Source organism: Ischnura elegans, chromosome 6, assembly GCF_921293095.1.
Source record: "Ischnura elegans chromosome 6, ioIscEleg1.1, whole genome shotgun sequence".
NCBI classification, from domain to species: domain Eukaryota; kingdom Metazoa; phylum Arthropoda; class Insecta; order Odonata; family Coenagrionidae; genus Ischnura; species Ischnura elegans.
The window spans coordinates 3271490-3289173 of NC_060251.1; the positions used below are offsets into that span (position 1 = coordinate 3271490).

At 38.7% G+C, this 17684-nt stretch overlaps 1 long non-coding RNA gene across 3 annotated transcripts in view; it reads right to left on the reverse strand.

The window, feature by feature from the left end:
- LOC124160155 overlaps positions 1–17684 on the reverse strand; it is a 143920-nt gene that overhangs the window by 78482 nt on the left and 47754 nt on the right. For 2 of the 3 annotated variants that reach the window (XR_006865095.1, XR_006865098.1), the window contains exon 3: positions 3806–4148. This is a non-coding gene — a long non-coding RNA (uncharacterized LOC124160155). Of the gene's footprint in view, positions 1–3805; positions 4149–4402; positions 4541–17684 lie in introns of those variants that run through there. The other variant, XR_006865096.1, reaches the window with a different exon arrangement.

A 17684-nucleotide genomic window follows, 5' to 3' on the forward strand; every position in this document is an offset into this window, starting at 1 on the left:
CGATAACTGAATGGTTTTGAACAAATAGCATTTGCGAAGTATCCTACACTTCAGAGAATAAATTGAAAGTGCATTAACTTAAATATGAAAAGGATTCACCGAAGAAGTAGTTACGGTACTCACCTCTTTACCCCAAGAGAGCTTGCCGCGAACTGAAGTCCAGATACAGGGGAGGGGGTGTTCCGATACTCCGTCAGCCATGTCACGTGTTCCTGTGACGTCACAATAATTTCGAACCGATTTATTTTTTAGGCAAAGATAAATCTAAAAAAAAAACCTGGATACCGTGAAGGTCATTTGAAATTTTATCCAATAAAATACATCAACAAATACGGTCATTTTCTATATTATTATTAATAAAATATATCGCGCGGAAAATCAATAATACGATTAACCAATGAGATTCGTTCATTTAATGCCACTGTTATAGAAAAATAGCGCGGAATTTCTCAATGGGCCAACGGTCGAAACACACGTGATCAATGTTCCAGAATGTCCTATTCATCTGCGAAGGTTATTAGGTACGTTTGAAAAACACGTCATCGCATTACGAAAAACAGTATAGCAGGTTGTCAACGGTCGGCATTTAACTGTGGTCCCCATAGTAGCACCTCCCCTTCCCCCTGCTTACAAAGAAAGTACACCTCATTCCCTCACCAACCGTCCTTTCGCCAGAGTCACACTTCTGAATGTTTTTAAATTATTACATTCATTTCCTGGACTCTTCTAGCCGTTCCTACGTACGTTGAGGTCACCATCTCATCATGCAGGAACAAGGATGGATAGCGATTACTACAAGCTACAGATCAACGGAAATACTGAGAAGAAATACAGCGGTATTGACTGAGGTAGGTGAGCACAAGTAATTTTTGTGAAATGGTGAAGAGAGAAAGTAATTCTAATCACGATTGTCCTCAAGCATTAACATGTCACTAATGTAGCTCATCATGTAAACTTATTGCATACGTCTGTGAATAGCGGAGATATGTTGTGAGTTCGCGAGCGGTAACAGCATTGCTAATCACACTATGCCATTGGTACATAAGGGATAAGTATTTAGTGCATAAAAACTCTCTCCTTTACGATCCATTATTTGTCATCGATGTATCAAGTTTATCGAATATTTAAATATGAAAACCACAATAAACATTGGTAGCTTCAATTCAACTCTTCTCCTTAAGGCTAATAGCAATTGCATCTTTTACAATTCTATCCCAATAGTTATTTGTGCGGCACAATACCTTCGTATTTTTAATGTCCATCCTATGACCGAGGTCCTAGCAATGCTCCGCTACCGCCGACTTCAGCGGATCAAACAGGCGTATGCATCTTCCATGCTCCGTCAGACGTTTTTCGATTGTGCGGCCAGTTTCCCCAATGTAAACGTTACCGCACTCACACGGGACGCTGTACACTCCCGATCCCGAAGGTCGTTTGCATTGCTTAGATTAACACTCCTTCGGATCTACGAATTATTTCGGTGGTATAGATTCTATAAAACGGAAATATTCTATTCATTTTGTAGTTGTACGCCAGCTGCGAATGAGTCGATATTCTCATAATTGCTGCCTTAGGTTTAATCGCAAAAAAGCTTTCTAATGACACTCAAAAACTATTTTACATCTTCTTAATTAGCCGAGCGTGAACAATAAAATCTAGACAGTAGCAAAACAGAGCTGTCAATTACTTCGAATATCTTCAATCTTCGATACGAACTGTGATATTCAATTAATTCCGCGATGTGATCATCTTCTTTCACTGTGCCACATATATTGATAAAATATGCTAACTTTCATGCTCGTTTTTGCATTTTTTTCATTTATAATGGCGTTAGTTACTACTTATCACACCTTTCTTGGCCTCAAAATAGTGCCGCTAACTAAGCCTGAATAATTATATCATTATACTTTCATGTGAACGCCGATGAAATTATAATAGCTCTTGATTGTGTTGTAAAAGTAATATAATAGTATTTATTTTTTCTGGTCATTCGCAGATTCGTTTCCCTGATAGCCAAGCTCAACTGAAGCCATGTTTTGGTAGAGTAACCTGATGCCGTCTTCTTTATGCTAAGAGATTGCTAAATGGTTTATTACGAACCAACTGAAGATATAAGCGAGTGTTAAAACTTCAAGGAAAGCATAAGGACGGACAGATTAAATTGATTTCTTTCCGTGAAGTTAAACAACATTATTGGTCTTCATCGTCGAATCTTACTCAAGGTAAGTCATGTCGTTATGATTTCATCATTAGCATTAATCAGTTTGTAACGACTCAAATTAATTATCTTTGATATGGCAAGTTTTATTCTTCAGTGAAGGCATAAAAACTGGCATCTTGAGCTCGTTTAAATATATTTTAAATTGATACAAATTTTGGTTAATACAAATAAAAACATTGTCAATTAGAATTATTGCGAATTTTAGGCGCCACTTCTTGGCGCCTCCACGCATGTCTATTTGAAGTTCTGTGTTTAGAGCGGTTAAGTGAAGGAGATTTCGCAACAGATCATCGAAGCCACTATGATTCGACGCTAACATTGTTTCAAATTTCAAGGAAAAGCTGTATGGAAATAATCAATGAATTTCAGCTTCAGCACAAGCCAAGTTCATTGGTATTAGCATTGTCACTTTCACTGGAGGGAAATTTCAATTTTCAAAATTGAAACTAAATGAGCTTATGGATTGTAATAAACGTTTCCGAATGGGAATATTTCTGAATGTGTAATTCAAACTTTGGCAGAGTGGTTTGCTTATCAGTATTGTGTAATTTAATGATAATTATCGCATTTAACTAAAGCTGAAGAGACACAATTCGTCCGCTTCATAGCTTTTAGATATGACGTAAGCCGACAAATATTTATTCAATATACTTGATAATTCTCTCTCAACTCACGAGTTATGGCAGGACAACAGGGAAGGTCACGTGGTTAACCTCACCTTTCAAACGGTTTCGATTTTTCCGTAAACCACAGGACGAGGGAAAAATATGGGGAGGAATTTATCTTTGATAAACAAGAGAAATAAGTAGATGGGGTAGAAATATTGAGTTAGCACTTATGGCTTGTAATGTGTCTGAGATTTAGACGGTCGGTACGAAAGGGATCAATTGAAGGTGTATACTATGAAACACGAAAAAGAATAGGTTGAGATTATAGCAAGTCATACGATTACTTCCTCACGTAGGTTTCCATATACATGTGTTAAAAGCGCCGTGGGAAGTGGAAAGGAAGATTATCTACTTCTTTCAACCAAACACCTTTCTCCCTTCAACTGACTTTTCCGAAGAGGTGTTTCAGTTGTTCTTTTCTATCTGATCCTCTTTTCACTGAACAAATACCTTTTTGAGAACTTTGTGTACACGACCCTGTTTACACTTTCAGACACTTTACAGATTAAAAACTGTTAGAAATGGCGTATCATTAGAGTATCATTATGGGGTGCAAAATTAAAGTATTGGAACATTACGAAGTTGTATACGAGCATTCCGAATATTCATCCCGAGGCATCCTCATTCAACTTATTCGAACCTGTGAAAATTCGGGCATTTACATCTAGGGCATTTACATCTATTGAACTAATCTGGAAATCCTTTTTTATTTATCCCGCTACACTACAAAAACGGACAGCTCCAACATTCAAAGAGTATTTTTCATTTGCAAAGAGACTCCACGAGTTGGGTCAAGGAATTTTCCTCTCCCCAGGAAAAAAAAGATGGAGCTAAATCAATTCTGTTTTAAATTATTTTCTCAAAAACTTTATAACCTCCATGGTGAATAAAACTTCAAGAGGAGAAGACTACCTACCTTTTACTTGCCCCCAGGTCCATCGGCGACAGAGCTCATCTTTAAAACAGCAACTCTCCAAAATACTTATATTCACCAGCACTTCACATTTAACACAACACTGACAATGAATTATTTCATGGACCCTAGACACTTTCACTTCACTCTTTAGCCGATGATTAACACATTCTGGTAGCTTCACATAATTCCAAGAGAAATGCACACTGCATCCTTCGTGATGAAGGACCAATTATAATTATCCAAGCGTTGAGGAAGAGGCTTGAAGAAATCGTTGACAGTTTGATTTTAGGATTGTACTGTCAATCACTGAGTTGATTGAATTCTTCACTCCACATTTCGTAAACTGTAAAAAGATCAAGAAGTAACTTTAAGCTGTAGCACTAAAAATTCGGTACTGATGAAAGGAGGAGTTGTTAATCATTACACTCGAAAGGAATATGAAGTCAAAACCAAGGATGTGGGTACAAAAACTCCAATAATTGTGACCAAATCATATTGCCAAAGAATGTTTCCTTCTTGGTAAAAAATTATGAACAATTATGATTAAATTTGTAGATTATCATGGATTAATAGGTTTTTTACGAGAATAGTTCTTACATGTACACTTCAGCGACGGAGGATACACCTCCTTACCCTAACCGAACTGATGGAATGAGGAGGAAAACCAAAGTGACGCACAGTTTCTTACTACACGTTCTGAGAGGTAATGGAGGTCGGGGAATCACTAAGAATATAAGGGGAGGTTGCCGTGAACAAATAGCTCATGTCGGAGTCAAAATTGATGGCCCGATTTTGAGTCGAAGTGCATCGCGAAGGCGTTCGGGAGAGGTTCGGTTGGCGCGTCGTAGGGTGGAGAGCTGGTTGTTAAGGGGAGGTATTGAAGGAGAAGAAGATGGGATGGGGGAAAGGGAGTCTCAAAGGCACAACAAAAGAGACCCCATACATTCCTCTCGTTACGTCACATGCATTGTTCACAAGGTTCGTTTTACTGCGAATAGTCGCACAGTCAGCTCTTATTTTAATTTGACTGTGTTAAATCAATGTATTTACAAGTACGAGTTAAAACGTGAATAAATGCACCAAATCACATGAATGTGGACGTACATTTTGCTGTTATGCGTAATATTTCTATGACCGTTCGGTTTGCATGCGGTGGTCCTCTTGCATGCTGCAAGTTGGTGATTAATCACCCCCTGCCAAACACCCTGAAAGGGGCACGAAGAGAATTATGTTGATGTTAATACATTTACTTGCACGATTTAATCCATCCTAATACCAAACATAGATACCAAGGAGATGTTTATCATCATATACGTAAGAGACATGTGATTAATATTTCCAATGATAAGTCCTAACTCGATTATTATAGTGAGCTTCAATGGTTCAACTCAACTATATTAAGGATCACGTGATTAACTTCCATCCAAATGTCAATTCATTTTCGTAGCATGAACTGTGCTATCCGGAAGTGCAATACATTAGTTATCTTATGCTATCACCGCATGATATATAATATTATTGCATAATTTTTATTACTGGGTGGAGGTAGGTGCGATGCTGGTAGGTGACGACGTTTTTAGTTTTCTGATCCCCCGGGATTCTTAGGTATAGATGGCTTAGATGTAATGGCTATTATTATGTACCTGTATATTTTTCATTTGTATTTAATATTTTCTGCCTTCTTTTTGATCTACCTGATTTAACATTCTGTGCCAGAATATTTTCAATTTTTTTTCATTTTTTGTATGTTCTATTATCATTTCCGAGGGCTGTTTTTTCAACCTGCAATGGGTCATGAGTAAAAGAAGAAGTGATCGAGTAAAAATCATTTCATTGATAAATATTAAGTAAATATCAGCTCAATTTTCTACGCAATTTCCTCGGAGAAATCTCCTCCTTGCGTTGTTTACATTCTTTATAAATCGTTGCTACGAATGCCTTTCAAATAATTTTACCGGTTTCCGGAATCTAATCGCCCGCTTTAAATCGCTTTTTCCTAGCCAAATTGTCACCCCGGCGAAATATGCTAGTAAAAAATAGCAAGTTCATTACTGAACGGATGGTGAGCGTAAACGCCCCATTGAAATTGCTCAAAGAACAGTTGGGTAGCACAAGCGCTTAGGGGACGGGCGCACAGTGGGGCCAAACCCCACTTCAAGTGGACAAAAGTCAAAAAATGAAAATTTGAAATGGGATTTTTAAAATATAAGGTTGGACAATAGGATGTATGAACTGCATAACAGTGTATTTCAAGGGTTGGTATGTGTGCACCTTTGCATAGAAATAGTGTCAAAGTGAGAGAAAAGCGAAGCACCGGTCCCGGAGTTGCAGACGGCGAAATGGACGGTCGATTTTAAACTATGATTACGGTACACTGGTCCCTTTGATTTTATTTTTTTAACTTTCAATCGATTGGAATAAGTATTGACAGTATAAATTTGCTTTTATTATTTATATTTTGGAGAAAATAGCCATGGATAAATTAATAATCATGAATGGAATGCCGTTGCTTTTTCACGATGAAATGTTTTATTTAATTAGAGAAAAGTTATATAATCGGACGGAATATTAACGTGATTTTTAGATATATTATTAATTGAAGAATGAGCTAAATAATGTAAAAGAAATCAACTGCCATCGAGTTGCAAAAGGACTTTTATGATAAAAGATTAGCTATGCATGACAAGCCGAAAGGGTAAATGATCGTAGTTTTTCCCGGCGAATCGAATGAATAAAATCTTCTCGGGTTAAGCACCGGGTCAGGCTTTTTTTTTCGAAGACAAAAGGCTTAACCGAGACTATGGGCAGAACATCAGCCAAATATGGAGACCGCTGATAAATAAAATACAACGGTCGCGGTCACAATTCAGACTCCAAAACCCTTGAGCCAAATTTGAATCGGCTGGTCAACAATGGGCCTCAACCGTCCGTTGGCTAGCTCGCTATAAATATCCGGCGTAGACCAAGCTCGGCATTCAGTCTCAGCCCTGAAGACGATGAGTGAGGTACTCATTGAAACGTTGGCCTCAAAAAGCCTGACCCGGTGCTTAACCCGAGAATATTTTATTCAAGCCGAAAGGGAATCCATCCGGCCGTAATGGCCGCATAAGCAACGGGTAAACTATAATATAAACAGTGTTCATCAAGATATTATTATTTTGTAATAACTGAAAATTGCATGCATTATATATTTTGTCTACTCACAGAAATTGTAGAGAGGCCATTCCCGAGGCTCCCACCCTGTCGTGAATGAAGTGCTCGAAAAGTATATTTCCGTTCAACTGAGGTGTACTTATTCGATTCCGGAATGCCAATTTAGTACTTTTTCACTATCTACGCGCAATAAACCATATTCTATTACATTTTATTTTTGAAAGTTACAACTACGTCTTCAATGTAGTATTTTTTGTGTATTGGAAAATGGTGCATGCAAACTTAAGAGAAAATATTTATTTTTCAATTATGCATGAAGGTTTTTACAAAGACATAGCTAAAATAATTTTGCAAATTTTATATCAGATTTTTTATGACCACTTGGATTATTTACGTGAACTGTTTTATTTTTATTATTTGAAATTTTCATACATAATCTATTTTTACAACTAATCAAGTTACTTTTCAGATTCTGAAAGAAATAAAATTGAAAAAAAAATCGAACCGGCGACGATCATTTCGCCTAGTGATTGCGATAGTGATCACTTTCACGACAAAAAAAATCGTGTGATTTAGGCTTAAGCGAGAGGATCAATGGCTGTGATCTTGTTGATGAGGCTTGCTATTCGCCTTAAACGACAACATATATTCTCAGATGACTGAGCTCGTGGTAAGGAGGGCGAGGAGTTACCCGCTGTAGGCAATACCCGTCTGGATGACTCATTCTATCTATGCACTAGATTGGAATTGCACACAGCGTCCAAAAGAACGGAAGGGCTGGCGGGCGCAGAGCCACAATTCGCATTGTACAGTCGCTTTCAAAAGTCGGTCCCCATACCTGGCGCAGCCGTCTCCGTTATTCTCCGAAGTCGACCTTCGCGTATTGCTTACACGTTCCTTGTCCACTGGGGATCGATTCGACTTGATCAGGTAGTACAAATGGTGCAACTTGACTACTTAAACCGTCGTCAAGAGCCCCACGCACGATTTCAGAGGTAGGAAGGCCGCGTGAACCTCCCCCCCCCCCTCCCACACAGCCAAACAATTCCACCACCGAAGAAAGCGGAGAAGAATATATGGGTTTTCCGGCAAGTAACCCATCGCACGAGGAAGAGAGGAGACATCTGTGTAGTTTGGTAAACTTATACAAAACATATTGTGCAAATAAATTTTCGGAGCATTTCGAGCATGTTACTCCAATTTTTTTTCTTCACATCGCCTGGTGAAAAATACGTAAATATATACGCCTATGTAAATATTGTCATTTGCGTCACGGTTACCATCCGTCATCGCGTTCATCCATGCCGGCGGTTAAAGATTTTCAGACATTTTTTCAATGTTTACAAGTTAAATAGCAGTCAGTCCCCAAGTAGTAGGTTATTCTGACTACAGTAGTGCCTACATTTTGAATAACGCAACTTATTCCCATACTGTGAGTAGAAAATCAGAAAAAGTTTTTAAATTTTTACCGGTCAAAACTACCGGTACGGCAATTTTTTATTGGAGAAGATAATTTTGCATTGTTTTTTCGAAAAAGCAATTGGATTTAAATTTTATTGAATTACTTTTAAGATAAACATAAATTTTCACTAAAAGAAGCAGCGAGATGTTTATTGGCATCAAGTGAAATGGCAGGCTGTTAGACCATAATGCGTCGCAGGAAGTGTTGTCCTTTAGTTTATGGGAAATACTCTTACATTAATATTGTTCATTTTTTTAAGAAAAACAGTACAAGCAACATGTGCGTGGAGTTATGATGGTGAGTCAACCAGTTATGGTGGTCATAGAAAAACATCATTTACCTGCCCTTCTGAATTGAAGGTTTTACGAATCACCGTGCCTGCGCCCCTCCCAACTTCAACTTAACCCTTTAATTAAAAGTGACGCCCATTCGCATTAGGCTCTTTCATTCTAACCATATCCTTACTTTCATCCTTCCCCTCCCCCTTTACCAAAAATCTCTCGACCATGGATAGCACTTCTTCTTTTTTTCCTCTCCATCCTTCTCACCTTTTCCTTTCTTTTTTATACTCACATCTCGGATGCCTTCATTCTTTTCTTGTCCCTCTTTTGTCGTCGCCTAAGTTTCCACACCGTCAAACGCTACATCCCAAGCAGTATATTTGGCAGCTCATAAGTTTAATTTGTATTAATAATGCAGAAATAGTCATTAGGTACCCAACACGGTATATTTTTATCGGATGAATATTATGCGTGCGTAGTTTAGTGTCAGTAGGAATATGATCAGTATTTGTTCGCACGTAAGACTGACTCAAGGTATTCATTACATGAGTGTAAGTTCTATTTATGATGTAAAACCACTTATACATAATTATGTGTAGGATATTGCCCTGCATGATATCAGCAGGCGCCAATTACGACTGGTTTTAGCAGGAAAAAAAGAAGCGAAAAAGGGGGAAGACTTAGGTTAGCCTCTCCATGAAGGGGCAAAGATAAAACATATAGTATTAATATGCCATTAAATGGTAAGAAATAGGCACACAAGTCATGTAATTAATGCTTCCGTTGGTATTTTCATTATAGAAAATATATTAATTCTAACTATTAAGACATTCGACCTTTCGATGAACATAAATATGTCGGTTAATTACTTCCTGATACCTCGAATGTATAAAGCATTATTTAAATATTTGTTCATATGGGATATGTTAGTAACGACTGGAATAAATATGATACAGAATTAAACATTACAATTTAGCGCACATTAATATTTTTGATTTCTCGCGTGATGAGACACGTAGAAAAATGTAGTATAAACCATGGTAAACATATGTATCCTAAGAAAATGGTTAGGAATAATGAATGCGCCACATCAAGTGTTTGAAATACTTAAACATAGAGCAATATATATTGATGGTGTTGGTAATAATGTGTTAAAGGTATAATCTAGAAGGTTATTTTGTAGGAAACTTTTTTAATACTCTTTCAGACGTAAATTCCAATTTTCGTTTCTTCCTCATATGTGCGTTGCGACGCAGATACGTCTCGTTATTTTTTAGTGCAAGCCAGACTACTCGGAATATCCATCTCAGAATACTATCAGGGTGGGAATCCCATGGCTGAGAACATATGCTTCGCCTTGTGTTGTGGCACTGGGGAAGTCGCAAAGTATTTAGGAATAGTGAAGGATGCCTAAGTCAAACTGGCCCGTTCAAGACACAGAAGGCATAGCCAATACCCGAAGTTCGACCTCCGAGAAAAACGTAGTTGCTCGCGCTGGCCGTGGGGACCTACTTTTGAAAGTGACTGTACCTTCTCCTTTGCATCCGAGTAAAAAAGGACCTGCTAAGGCTTCCGAGTCTCCCCATGTCCAACCGAGAGAACATCTGTGGCCCAAGTCCAGGAGAGCGCGGCTTGCGATGGTGTTCCAGGACAGAGAAAAGTCGGTGTGTTCCTGGAATGAGCGGGTGATGGCCATTGGGAAGAAGGACGGACGAGGAGAAATATTTGTTTTCATAAAATTATAACTACAGATAGTCTTCCATGATACTCATACTGAGCGGTACTTAATCTTAAAATTTAGAGTAACTTCCTTTCACACGTTTGAAATAATATGTAATTAGTAATACTTCAATGGACATTAAGTCATTTTAGATTCACATGTGGGGTGTTAACGTACTCGAGACAAAATTAATCTAACATTCGCAATATCGTCGAATTTAATATCTGCCACATGTTTCTGGAAGAAAATTTCTTCGCGTCCTGAGCAAAATACGATAACATGAAATACTTTTGAAAATTCCAAATTTGAAATACCATAAAGCCTACCTTATTAAACCATCCTAAGTTTTATCTTACGCCCATTAAGCACCATGTATTTCTCTCCTTCCACCTTCCTTCAGCAGCATTTGGTCTATATTTTCTTCTCTAATTAAAAAGTCTATTATTTGAGAGCATACATGATTCAATCGCGTAATAAATGTTCAATTACCTCCTAGAAATGTACGTGTGGCCATAAAACAATTGCTTTGGTAATGAGAACTTGTGGGAACTCTTCTCTACCATTGAATTCACATTTACTTATATTAGAAAATTATCTCAATGACCTGAACCTTTTGGGCTAGGCTATAACAAAAAGGACGAGTGTTTGAAACGTAAAGAAGGGTTCATCTATAGCTACATAATTACCCGCAAGCCGCCTAAAAGGCGTGTGGTAGGGGGTGTTAGGACACCAGCAGTTTCCACATAAAAATGAAGTACTCTAACGAAGTTGGGACTAGCGTTTATTAAAATCCTTTATGATTCGGGGGAAAACGAATTCCAATATCTATCCGTCCGGAAAAAAATATCTCTTCATTTATCGCTCCTATTGGACCTGGAAATAAAGTGTGACTCTAATATTATGTTCTCTGTGTCGCTCTTAAAGATATCCATTCACAATTGTTCAAGTAGTCTACGCCTAGCGCGCAGCCTCCGAATCTCCAGCGGCTCCCATCCTAAATGGCTTAACATCTGAGTAACGCTGTCTGTACGCCCTTAACAGTTTTTGAAGGACCGCGCAGCCTTCCTTTGTATTTTATTCAGTTCGCGGAGTAAGTCTTTCTGCACCGGATCCCATACGCTCGCTACATACTCAAGGTGCGGTTAGACGAGTGTAAAATGGCACCTTTCTTATACTTTCTCATCCGAAAATCTTCCGACTATACGCTTGATGAGCCCTAATTTTACAGGGCTATGCCGCAAATATGTACGTGTAAATGTTCCCCACGTGAGGTTCGACGTAATTCCCAGGTACTTCACTTCGTCTGTTGCCTTTATGTTAATACCATCAGCATGCAGCATAAGCATGGTTGTAGTTGGACGAATTCCGCGAGAAATGTACCGTCATGCAGTTGCTCAGGTTAAGTTCGAGTCCCTACTCTTGGCTCCTCAAATGAACGTTGTTTAAGTCCGATGATAGAATTTCGTAGTCGGAGTGATCACTAATTTCGCTATAGATGACTGCGTCGTCAGCAGATAACCGTATTTTATTGCTAATGCGGGAGCAGAGATCACTGATGTATTCAATAAAAAAGGTGGCCCTTTACGCATCCTTGTGGAACACATGATTTAACTTTTACTACGTCAGAGCTCATTTCGTCAAGAACTACTTTTTGAGTACGATCACTGAGAAAGTCGTGAATCCAGTTTACCACTGTTTCGTTTAATCGGAATGACTGTAATTTTTATAAAGGTTTGTTGTGAGGTACCGTGTTGAAAGCTTTCTAAAAATCTAGAAATAGAGCGTCAACTTGTCTTTTCGATTCACCATATTGTAGAACATCGTGAAGAAAGAGCGCGAGCTGTGTTCCGCATAATCTACCTTCTCGGAATCCGTGCTGACAGTCACGGAGGAAGTTACCTCTGTCCAAGAAAGTCGTGATATTGCTCGAGACGGTATGCTCAAGTATATTGTCTATATTCGAGGTTAATGAAATTGGACGGTAGAGGCCTGGGTCATGTCTGTTTCCCTTTTTGAATATCGTTGTAACGCTTGCAATTTTCCAGTAAAGCGGTATATTTGTTATGCTATAATGTAGTGGACTAATTCCGATTTATTTAATACACAGCACCTCACAATCAGCATCACCATGAAATCCGCTGTACGAATGGACAGCGGATTTCATGGTGAGCGCACCTTGAGCGAATCAAAGGACAACGAGACAGCATCGCAAGACAACACAGCGGACACTCTTCGTCATCTATTCACCAGCCCTGATGAGGACACGGTGGTCTCTTTGGGGGTTTTGTCGGCTTCCCTAAAGTTTCGGACGAATATCAGATCACAAGGCATCACGGAAGAAGAGAGTTCCGGATGATTTTGATTTAACTATGTCTGCCACATGGTCATTAATAAATGTATTCAATTATAATAATAACTTCTCGACAAGGCTTGACGACGAATGGATACTATAGCGAGGATCTTCATATACTTATCTATTATAACTTATTAAATGAAGTTCATGGCTCAATTTGGAGCATTGCCCAATTTTGATGTTAAATATCGTAATGCAATAATTTATGTCGATGCCAAAATTTGTACTATTAGCATTTTGTATCCAGCATTCAGAATTACTTGCTTGATTTAAGCAGATTAAATGTATATCAATGATTTAGTAATAAATAAAGACAAAACATCAGCTTCGATGGAGCAGCAGCAGGGTAATGATAAAGTTGTTCTATCACGTTAGCATTTATGGTAAGTATTCGTTGTAATGGCGGCTTGACATACCATCCGAAGAACAGAGTGATGTGTTCCAAACGCACTCCTAAAGTGCTACGGCATGCAAGGTGCAAAACTTGAAAAATCTCCTCCTACCAGTACTTTTATCCGGTAGTATAACTGTTTATAACTAGTATTTGTATCCAGTAACACAGAGTATGAAGCCATCATAGTTTTTATCACCAGTTTAAGCCACCATACCTTGAGAATCAATTATAAACATCCTCTTTGCCATTGTAAAAATTCATCAGCATGTCGTACAATTGTTAAAGAACTCCGCCTTTAGTGTAGTAAGTTTCTAATTGTGAAATTTGTTTAAAAACGTATCTCACGTAAAAAAGGGTTTGTGTCTAGTTATAGCTTTTATATCAATCATTTGCTTTAATAGATTCACTTCCCAACACCCGTTGAGAAGGGTAATCCCCGCAGCCAGCAGCCGAGGGAATTATCTGTGAAATTCCGGGTCAGATCTTAGTAATAACCGGGTAAGAAATAAGTGCCACAAATGAAACATCCAAGGCTTACATTATCTTTTTTTTCTGTAACTCTATAATTTTTATCAGCAACGAAAGTTTACGCGTTGTGGAATTGACAACTAGGTGATTCAATAAATGATCGTCAATTATAATGGCAAAGCAGTGAAGCTGTAACATTTCAAAATGTGATCACATTTTAAATCAGAATTTAGAAGGAAAACGACCTCCAAGAAGAAGCATGGATAAGGTGAAAAAAAACACGAACAACATGTCTATCGTGAGTGCAAATGAGATTAAACCATCGAATCATAGGTATTTTCTTCAATTATGGCATTGAAATCACTTATCTTTTTCTGGAAAGCTATTATCGTTTGATCCAAACCATAAACCTCCATAGCGCCTGAGGGTCAAATGCATTAACCGAGATAAGTATGTTGCCAAGTTAAAGCTCTCTTTCGATGCTGTTTGAATTTGGATTTTAAAATTAAATTTGATTTTTTTTAGTACTTATGACATTCTCCCCTTAGAACTAACAAAATCGGATAGGGTAAAAATTGAAAACGAAAGATTACTTTAATGAGTGACATAAGTGGGACGTAGAGTGCCAGAGGGTAGAGCATTGGAATATTGTTCGAAGAGTCCTTGGTTCCAATCTATCGTGAAGCTTAGAAACACCTCCCCCGCTAACAATAATGCTCGAAGCAGAAGGTGGCCTAGGGATAGCAATTGGGATGAACCTCGATTGGATTATTGATACCTCTGACTGAATTCCATCACATAGGAGGCTGATTCCTGTTGCCACTTCGGTAGCATTTTAATCGGCTCCCAAAAATGTTCTTGGCACGGTGATGAGTGCTATGCGATCCACTTTTTTCCAATAATAGGCTGGTTTCCTGGGGGGCTTTCTACAAAAAGCTTATGCTTACAGTTGAGAGTGCAAGCATAGAAGGAGGGAAACAATTCATTCATGGAGTATGATTCGATAAGGAAGTGAGGCTTGGACGTCGACAGCAGCAGAGAAGTCAAATAGTGGAAGCATTCGAAATGTGGTGCTACCGAAGAATGATGAAGATAAAATTGATATACCGTGTAAGCTATGGAGAAGTACTAAGAAAGTGAGAGAAAGAATAAGTCTTCTAAAAACCTTAAGCAGAAGATGGGACAACTTAGCTGGCCACATTATGAGACATGATGGCCTGATGAAATCAATCGTAGAGGGACAGGTGGAAGGGCAAGGGACGGCCCCGAATGAGTTATATAGGACAATGAGTATAGAGGATGTAAAAGAGAGAAGAAATACGTCGCTATGAAAAGGCTACGCGAATAGGACAGAGTAATGGAGAACTGCGTCAAACCAATCTTCGGATTGCTGCCTAATAATTATGATTTCATGCTTGTAATCCCTCGATACCCAGAAGAGCAGAAATATCCAGGAGCATACTTGTCAAACAACGTTTACTATTGCCAAAACGTAGCAGCATGAATTTTGTCAACACATTGGCTACTATTATCACACATACACACATATCTACTATTGGAGTAAGAGAGGGCGTACTTCTGTAGTGCTGTATGTGAGAGACAATATTGGATGTATTTTTTTATTTTAAACTACATTTTGATAGCATTACAATTAAAATTCTCTCTCATTTCACAGGCGTGTATTGTTGGCTTTCGAACTCAAAAGGTCTTGTTTATTGAAGTGAAGAACAGATTCTACTGTATATGTGCGAGAAGCAGAACTCCAAAATCGGAGGTGAAAGAGTTTTACTACACAAATTGGAGCAAATCCTGGACCACAATGAAAGCCGACATATTTGTCGATATCATCAATAACCATAGATATATAACAAAATGGCGGAGCCTATTTTCAACCCTTTTTTTTACATAAACCTATAGAAATAGTAGACATTATCCCGGAGTTCCGCCAAGTAACCGATACCACGTCGTTTTTCGAAGCTTCTACATTGTAGATCTAAATTTAAACCTTGCACCAACTTGCAACCACGAATTTTAAATCGTTTTTTATAGCGTGCGATCGACTCCGGTTCTGGCCGGCGGCGGCGGAGAGTACGGCGACGCGGCAAGTGCGTGGATGGTCTCATTCACTTTTATGTGTGGATGACAATTATAATAGTGATAGAAAATAATCACCAGAAAGTTAATAATAATAAAATAATAAATATTACTACGAATGAATCTTATTATGCAATCGCTGGGCACTGAAAAAGGTGCACTGAAAGATTTCTTTTTTGAGTGCATTCCATATACTACCACGGAGAATGGCGTCAGAATACGCGTCGGCATGAAGAATACAACGTTGAAGAGTACAGAAGTGGAAAAATTGATAGCAGAAAGCTTTGATACTATTACTTCGAAGAACTGGAAAAAATATGTTGAGCACGTCTTGAAAGAGGAAGAAGACATGTGGCGTGCAGACAATTTGCAGGATGATATAGAGGAGTTGATTGTTCGTCTGACATCGTCTTCATCACCTCAGTCGACGTCGTCTTCAACGGAGGAGCCAGGCCCACAGCCGAGCACATCCCGCTGCATGGAGGGAGTGGAAAATCTCTGCTGATTACGACGCTCGTGTACTATCAATCCTCAGGCAAGTAGTACTTATTGAGATTTGAAAGATTATTGCTATTCATAATTTGTGTACGTCACAAATCGCATCATAATGCTGGCCAAACGATAGCCAATAAATTGAAGAAGAGAACAAAGCTTGAAAAACATTAGCACTAGCCCTAATAGGTGCGTGTTTGGGCGATGCGTTAAAACACTTGTATTAAATGTTGTTAGTAATGTTCTTTACTTACCTCGTCCTAAAATTTTGCTGGGTGAAGGGAGAGGATATGGAAAAACCTGAAGAAGAAAGTGAACGAAATAGAGAGGATAGCAAGATAGGAGAAGATTGTATAAATTGAATGCACTAGACACCATTTGTACCTTGAAGAATATGTGGTAAAATTGAATACTAAGTCGTAATAAACTTTGTAATCGTGAAAAGTTTTCAGAGAATACCCGATCCCTGCTTGAATGTTGTGTGGCGAAAATTTCAAGCGCAACACTCCGTCCGTCGGATGGGACGTTAAGCCGTGGTCCCCTTGGCGCCTTTCATCTAGATGCCGACGCCGGGTTTCTATCCACCCTTCCCTCTCGGAGCAAATGACGTCATTGGTCGGTTGCCTCCCCCAAATACCATACCGTAAGAGGCCACAAAAAATATCTTTAATCATGTAAAATAATCAAACAAATCGGTTTAAAACATTTTCAAGTTGAATACAATAATCAATAATGTTAATTCCCCCTCACCATCCCAATCTGTTTATTTTAGTTTTTATTTTCAATATCGATGGATTTTTCCTCCCGAATCGCTGTTCGTCCAGTCCCCATTGAAGAATGGAATAGATACAAAAATCCACGCCGAGGAGGGCGTGTTTGATATTTATCCGAATAATAATGCGATCGGTTGTCATCACGAGCTGTTGATTCCGAGTGGTTGGTAAAGCGATCGGAATTTTATGAGACTTTTATCATTTGGCGACTCCTTACGATGGCCTACTTCGCTATGACAACGGAATAATTCCGATTAATAGAGTGAAGCACAAATGTCTTGGTGGGGATAAATCTACCCGCAGGGAGGGTGTTATTGGAATTATTACAACCGGTTTTCATTCCGAACGGTTGATTCTGATTATTTAGCATTGCGAGCGGAATTTGCTTTGCCTGAAAATTTTCAATTCGATGGCGATATGAGCTCTTTTATTGACTTTTGAAGGAGTGAAAATTTTCAAAAGAAACGAAGTCTCACAGCCTCGAGGCAAATGGGAATCAACCGCTCTGGATAATTCCGATCAGTTTCAAGCACAGTACCATAGGTCGGATACGACCCCGCGACCTCCTCATTAACAGGCAAGCAGACACTGAGGACATTAATAATGAGGACAATCAGACACTATGACATGAGATAGATGAGCCAGCGAGTTATACTACTGTGATATTTATCCAAACATAATTTTCCATC